This window comes from Pteropus vampyrus, unplaced genomic scaffold (genome assembly GCF_000151845.1).
Source record: "Pteropus vampyrus isolate Shadow unplaced genomic scaffold, Pvam_2.0 Scaffold69, whole genome shotgun sequence".
NCBI classification, from domain to species: domain Eukaryota; kingdom Metazoa; phylum Chordata; class Mammalia; order Chiroptera; family Pteropodidae; genus Pteropus; species Pteropus vampyrus.
In genome coordinates this window covers 6,142,228-6,150,455 of record NW_011888850.1, presented here as the reverse complement: position 1 = coordinate 6,150,455, position 8,228 = coordinate 6,142,228, and positions in this window count along the sequence as shown.

Genomic DNA, 8,228 nt, shown 5'->3' with positions numbered 1-8,228 from the left:
GCGCGGGAAAAGACATCTACCCACCTGCTGGTCATTCGCCAAGTGATTGGAGAAACCAGAACCGCGGGGCAGGGTCAAAAAAAAAAAAAAAACCTAGGAGGCGGCCACCACTGCCACAGGTGGAGGTAGGAACTTTGCGTTTCCACCCTCCAGGGACGAGATTGGACCAGGTCGCGGAGGTAGCACCAGCCTTAAAGTGTCTGATTGGAGAAAGGCTGTGCTGCCCAGCTAGCCTGTCCGACTGCTTCTTGGAGAAGAAACGGTGGAGGAGACCCGAGGCCAGGAGACCGAGGCCGAAGGTGGGCTCCGGTGGATAAATGTCGCCGCAGCTCTCCCTCTGCCCCTACCCTGATTCCTTTTCCTTTTTCCTCGCCAGGTCCCCAACCATGGCCACTCAGCTCCCGGATCGCAAGGTTTGTAACTCACAGGGGCTGTTTTATATCCAGGCAGAATGCCTTAGTTGAAAGGCTGTAATATTAACAAGTTCACTGTGCGCCAGCCAGGCGCTGTTCCAAGGGCTTCTGTGGATTCACTCACTTATAACTCACAGCAGCCCTAGGAGGTAGGTACTATTATCACCCTCACTTGACAGGGAAGGAGACCCAAGCACTGAAAGGTTAAACGGTAACCCAAGTTTGCAAGGCTGTTAGAGGCAGACTCGTATCTGAATCCAGGAGGTCTGACTCCAGCTGCGGCGGTCCTAACCAGCATGTGTTATAGGCAGCCTGCCAGGCTTGGGCTTTTAACACGACTAAATGAGGCTGTGACTGTCCCTCCCTCAGGCCTGGAAGTCCAGTGCACAGCCACCCCAGCCGGGGAGTACAAATCCAGCCCGGAGCCTCTGCAGGAAATGGACCGGTCAAGTGCGTCAAAGTTCAGGAGGCGTTTGCTCCTTGTCACATGCCGCTGATTTTTGTTCTTAGGACAGAAGGTTATGGACATAGGGCACGTTCGTTAGTGAAAGTAGAGATGCAGTCTGCTTTATGCTCCAGATGCTCTTCTTTTTCAAAGAACTATTTTTTTGTCGTTGTTCCTTGAACTCGTGTCTCCTCCGAAGGCTGAGTATGGAACCACTGTCCTCTGAGCATCTTTGTTCTGAAGACTTTCTGAAGTATAGAAGTAGTAAAAGACACGATGCTTACCTCAAATAACTTACAATACAGAATTAGTAGAAAGACATTTTTATAGAGTATTTCAGTGCATGAAATAGAAAATATGAATACTTTATATCGTTAACTTTAGTTTAGCGTTCTTGGATTTTAAATGATATGCACAGCAATGTGTATTTGAAAGCGATGCGTTTTCATATATTATCGAGATTAGTTTGAGACAGTCCATGTTCGATGATTGCACCAGGACTGAACAAAGACAGGCCTCCAGCTGTGAGAGGAGGATGGGAAGAGTCATCTCATTACAGATGAAGACACTGGCCCAAGGAGGAAGGCCTTGCCAGCGATATCATCACCCTAGGAAGTCGTGGTGCTGGGTTGCTACATTGTTGATCAAATGGGTGAAAGAAGACATTTAGGAGAAGAAAATTAGTACTGCCAAATGACTCCTCATCTAGCGTGATTTAACAAAGGAGCTAGCATTTTCTTAATAAAGGAAATTCTACTCAATGCTGACATAAAAAAAATTTATTCTCTTTAATACCTCCCACTTCCAGTTAACGACTTTGATATTTCTGTTGTGTTCGTTAACTGAATGATAACACCTTACAAATCACCCTTGCATGCAGTGAAAACATTTACATGGAGACAGAAAGCGAAGGAGAAATCAGGCAGAAGGGACTTGGGAGGTGGAGAATGGATGAGCGTTCCAGACAGAGCGGAAAAACATGTGCAAAAGCCTCAAATAGTGAAAGAGTTTGACATTTTTGAAGAGGAAAGAGAAAGCCAGTGTGATCTGAAGGCACAGAGAGAGCTGAAGTAGGGTAAGAAGCTGGAAAGGGGGGTGTGACCAGACTATTCAGGACCCTGTCAGTCAAGGTAGGAGTTTTTAACATAACCCATTGAAAAGGAGGTAACATGTTAAGATTTGCATTTCCAATAATGCTGTAGATATAAACAGTGGGAGTGGACATGGTGGGGCCACAGGAAAACAAACCATTTAGGGACTGTTGGAGGAGTTCAGGTGGGGCATGTCGATGGCTTGTAGTAGAGTGATTGCGGTGGGGGAGGTGAAGAGAATTAGATGTATGCAAAAGAAGTTTTGGGGGTAGAATCAACAGGACAGTATTTCATTTCATTCATACAAACAAGGAGCCTGAGTTTAACTAGAGTCTTAAAAAGGAGATATTCTCAAAGCCTTCCTTATCACTGAGCATACTCATGTGATCCAGTTCTGACTTATGTGCCTTTAGAAGGAAGACTTCTGGAAATGTTTCCTCTCTGGAAAAAGAGCCTTTTGGGAGAAGAACATCTTTTGCTATACCCTCGATTCCTACATTTAAGCACAATGTGAGAATGTGATGTCTGGTGTTGCAGCAGCCATCTTGCAACAGTGAGGCAACAGGCATTGGAATAAAATCCAACATGTTAAGGATGATGGCTTGGGAGTGTGAGAAGCTTGATGATACCGATGAGCTCTTGAAAGAGCCCTAGGACCACCTACCTCCCGACTGCTAGTTCAGTGAAATAATACTTATTCCTATGATTTAACCACAGATTTAAACACAGTTTTCTGTTACTTGTAGCCCGAAACACTCCTCTTTGATACACTCTGAGTTACAGGAAAAAAAATGATATTGTTCAAATGGGAAAAAAGATAATGTCGCATTTTTTTTTCTTCTTCTGACCAATCTGAAATGTTCTTCGTGGAAGGAGGATTTAGTGAAAAGTTTAAGTTACGGGAAGGTTTTTAGAGGCAGGACATGCATCTGTAAAATAAGGCAGTCTCATCGAAAAGGCTTGAAGTTAAAGGAATGAGTAGATAAAGGTATGTGAACAGCGCATGGGCAGTGAATAAGCTGAGGTAAGTCCAAAAGGTGAGACTCATCAGATTACCTGAGACACCATAGTCATTTGACCTTTAAAGGCAGAATTTTAAATCAAAACAATTATGATGATTTTTTTGAATCTAGAACTATTTTAATTTATAAAAACTTTCCTAACTATCCCTAGGCATGCACACACGTGCGCGCGCGCACACACACACACGCACACACACACAAACCCCAAACAAAACCAACCTCACACAAAAACAATTAGTGTTAGACAAATATAGTTTTGTTCTGTAACTATTGGCCTAGGAATCCTGCTGTTTGGTTCTATAAGGAGGTCATGGGCTGGTCCTATATATCAGTGTTGGTAAGCTGGACATCCATCAGACAGTTGTAGATGCATTTAAAGCTGATTTACCTATCCAGTGAATAGTAGGTGACTTTTAAAGCTACAAGATTTAAATGTGCTCAGACCAGGCAATGCTTACATTTCTTAATAATATTTAATCTCGTCGTTTTTTTTAAATCTCTCAAAAATGTATTGATGGTCTGAGTTAAGACACTTCACTTTTTTTCTTTTTTTATTAAATTGCTCCTTTCTCAGGTGACTCTTCAAGTGTAATAAATGATTACACTCCAAGACAATAGAGAATGAATTCTAGAGAGCAAGATTTACATACTGGAAACTCACATAAGAACTTCAGAGGTTAAACCTGGCATTTGCACATCTACCAAACCCAGTGTTGCCTAGCCACGGTTAATGTTTGAGTTAGTTCTTTAATTCTTCTTGCCCCTATTTCCACTCCTTTTCCCTTCTTTCCCCTTCTCTTTCCCCCTCCCTTCTTTCACTCATTTTTTTTTATGGACTCCTCCATTCTTTGAAAATTAGATATGTCCCAATGGCCTACTTTTTTTTTTATCATTTCCAGTTAAATATTTTTTTTCTCCCCTCTGTGTATTCAAATCAGTGTTGTTGGACTTGGCTGATAAACTTTTTAAATATTTATTTTTTATTGAGGTAGCGTTAGCTAAGAACATATTCCGTACTGTGTCAGGTTAACGTGAACGCATATCTAGAAGTACAAAAATTATAATTGCGAAATATTACGAACATTTCGGTTTTGCACATGACCTAAGCGAAGCTGATTTATATAGTGCAGACTCTCTCTGAAATTCAATCAACTCGAGATGAGTCTTCCTAACTCCCCCTTCCTACTTCCTTTGTGTTCTTGTTTCTTGGTATTCTTGGATATTCTTGTATGCTCTTCATTTTCCTTAAAAATCATTTGTAGGAAAACTTAAGGCAAACTTACCCTAGACAGGATTTTCAAGAGCTCAGGGGTGCTGCCAGACAGGACCACTTTACTCTAAGTCCACAGCTGGAATATTTTTGGAAAATGCAAGCAATAGGTCCATGGAATGCTGGCCCATAGTCACACCCCCTGGGGGACAAGTCCGTTTGTTCTTTCCTGCCCTGCACCCCCACTCAGATCTTTTCTTAACTTAATTGTCCATGTAGACCTGTGGGTGGATATGAATGTAGCTTACTTCTGGGTTGCGCAGACCTTGACAATATGACCGTTGGGGTTTATGCTTAACAAGAGATGGGTCGCCGATTAGTCACTCTATTTTGGGTGAGCTTTCAGTTTAAAATTCTGTCCTTTATGCTCCAGGAGGCTATCAAAATTGATGTTGTTTAGTGCCCAATTGTTTTCAGCAGGATAATTTATTTGAATAATTTAGCCAGCCACTGGCAGGAATGGATGTGTTTTAATCACACTGTAAATCACTTGCTTGGTGTTCGTCCCCTCGACTAGACTATAATTTTCTTGTGACCCCAGGAAGACTGGCTTCAGAGTCCAGGAACCTAACTAATGACTGTGCTATGTATCTCCCCATGAGCACTAAGACATATTGCTAATCAATCTGTAGGATCTGGCATGTTGCCTAGCAATATTAACTCTTGATATTGTTGAATTTATACATTGAAGGTATAAATATGAATGTTTTCTATGTAATAACATGATCAACTTATAAAAATAAATATAATAAAAGTGGCAATGAAATAAAATTTCGATCCATCTTTACATGTGATAATAGCCTGATTTTCCTTAACTCTGAGAGGTCGGTACAGTAGGTAGATCAACTCATCTGATACATTTTTTGTTGTTGTTGTTACAATATTAGAAGAACACTATCACGTTGCAATACCCTTTGAAGGAGATGGAGTTAAGGGGTAAGATACGAATGGTGCAGAATAATGTAATACTAGAGGATGGCTGCTGAGATTTTTATTAAATATTGTACTTAGAGAATAAATGAATGAGCTAGAGGACATGACATCTCAAAACAAGACTCCACAACACAACTTGACTCCCTCAGGAAACAAAGATACTTCAACTTCTATTGTTTGTTAGAAGATAATCAATATAAATAAAAGTCATGTGTTACCATCCAAAGTAATGTTCTCTGGCTGGTCACCTGGTTCCAGGTCAGCGCTGGGATAAACTAGCTTCTTTAAAAGGTGACCTGCTATCTGCAGTTGAAGGGTTGATTTGGTTATGCTCCATTTGCCAGGTAATATTTTTCTCTTTTGCAGTCGTCAATGTGTTAGCTCATTACATCACATGAGTACAGGTAGAAGGTGGATATCTGATGGAAGAATAGCATGATGCAGGAAGTGAATCTTTTGGTTTCCTCACCTGCAACAAGGCCAATGTCAAACTTACGTAGTTAGAAATTTAAAAGAAATAGCTGCTTTCCTAAGTCACAGGCTGCCAAGGGAGGTATACCAAAATTTGGGGACTCAGCTTTCCTCAGGGCTAACACAGGTAACTCCTACATGGTACACTCACTTAGTGAATATTCAGGTTTATCTTTCTGATGTAATTTCATTTACATAGTGAGAGAAACTGCTTCATTTGCGGCTATCTTATATAGTAATGGCAAATCTAAAATTTTTACTGTGGGGTTTTCACTTTACTCTGGGTTTATCCAAAAGTGGATAGTGTTCTTTTTCCAGTGGAAAAGCAACCCCGAGAGGTTGATACTATAAATCCTACAGTTTTATCCTAGAAAGTTGAAGCAAATTGCTCAAGATTACAGGACCACAAGAGGGGAAATTATTTTGATTCAGTTTGAGTTACTCTGTCTCTAACATGGTGTTCCTCTAATATTGCTATCTGAATCTCACATTGCTTTTTAGTCAATCACTAGATCAACAAATGTTTGTTGATATCAAAGCTACTACATCAAAAGAGATAGTCATACTTTAAAAACTCTAGGTCATTGTTTTCTAAGTTTTCCCTTTAGAACGATGCTAAATCGTATATGTATGCTTAAATATTAAAGCCCAATGGAATCACAGAGCACTCAAAGCTCAAATTAACGCTGGGAGTTGTAGTTATATACATTTCTTGTGAAAAGACTTGATGGTTGGTATGAATTACTAACTGTGCGACTTTGGGAAAATTATTTAATAGCTTTAGGCTCTGGTTTCCTTAAATGTAAAGTGGAAAAAATACTATCTATGTGTCTGGGTGGTTGCCAAGATTAAAGTAGACAATACATTTATTAAAGTCCTTAGCACTGTGCCTGACACATAATAGACACTCAGTAAATGTTAGTTTTTCCTTGAGTAATTTCTTTCATTGGCTATGTGGGAATATTATGTGAACAAACTCTGCAGATCACTTCCAAGTGATCTTTTTGAAAGTAATGGTAAAGAGTCTTAAAGATCACTGTCATTGTTGTTTGGGGCCAATTTTTTTTTTTTTCCTCAGAAGACCACAGTGTAAAAATATACTGGAGAGAATTTAATGTACAAAAATTTGCTACGAATCTAACTATTTTTCAGGAACGCACTTAATGATTAAATCAAATCAAGCAGAAGTTTTCTGTATGTGCTTTCAGCACCAAAATTACATTACCTGTCATTACAGGAGGAAGTGTGCTCAGTTAAGCTTGAAAGCACTGTGACCAGAAAAGGATTAACAGATCATAAGACGAAATCCTTAGAAGTAAGGTCACCACCAGACTGTGGCGAGGGCACGAGCCAAGGGACATGTTCACCATGTGCTGCCACATTACTTCCCAGAATCTTAATCTATAAACCGCATCCCTGAATCATGCTGGAAGGAGGAAAAAAACAGGGGCATCACGCCTCGGCTGTTTTAGACACCACGGCGCTGTTTCTTCTGTTTTGTTTTGTTTTTTTTTCCTTTCAAAAAGTAGTTTTTATTTTATTAAAGTAATAAATGCACGTAGTTTAAAAGTCAAATGTTATGACAGGGCTGAAAACAATTGACAGAGGTTTCTTCACTTATTCCTTCCCTCGGCCCTGCTCCCCAACCACTTTCAACAGTTTTGGTTTTTTATTCCTGGCATGTACCCATCTCCATAATTCTAAATAATATGCACATTAGGCTCTCTTTAGATTTATCAAAGAGGTAAATTATTATTTATTTAGATGTTCGAGCTAAGCATTGTAGTGAACAGATGATGATATTTGCTTTCTTACTTTTCATCTTTTCCTGACATTAAGAATGGAGTTTGCACCCCCTTTTTAAAAGTTACCTTTGTTCGTATTTCTAATTCTTTCTACACCTTCCAATAGCTTCTTGGTACACTTTTATTTATTTATTTTTTACAGTTTCAATCGTATCGATAATATGTGTTCCGTTTTTTTTTTTTTTTTCTTAAAAATATCACTCCTACACCTACTGCTCCTTCAATATGGATCTCTCTCTCGCTGGCCTGGGGCACGTGTTCCCCCTGGGGATGCCTGAGGCTGAGTCCCTATTTCCTGGATTTTGCATCTCCTTTTGGGTAGACTCTCCTGTTTTGGCAGAGCACATGGTCAGATGGCGCAGTAGGAGAAGGTATGGCGGTGGCAGTCCTCAGCGTGGCTGTCACTTTAGTCATGCAGTTCCAGTCTGGACTGTGGGTGCTCTATGCCTACCACGAGCTGTCCCGTTAGGATCTCCTTTTACCCTTATTCTGGAGAGTCCCTTTGCCTCCTTCCAAGACAACTGGACATCTACAGGCACAAAATCAACCTTGATCTAAACATCACACAGTATACTATAAGTAATTCGAAAATGGACCACGGATTTTAAATGTAAAACTTTAAAAATTTTAGAATAAAGGATAAACCATCTTTAGGACCTAGGGCTAGATGAAGCATTTTTAGACATGGCTAAAAGCACAATCCATTAAAATAAAAAAATTATTAAATCTGACTTAATCAAAACCAAGAGAAACTTTTGCTCTGAAGAAGACTTGGGTA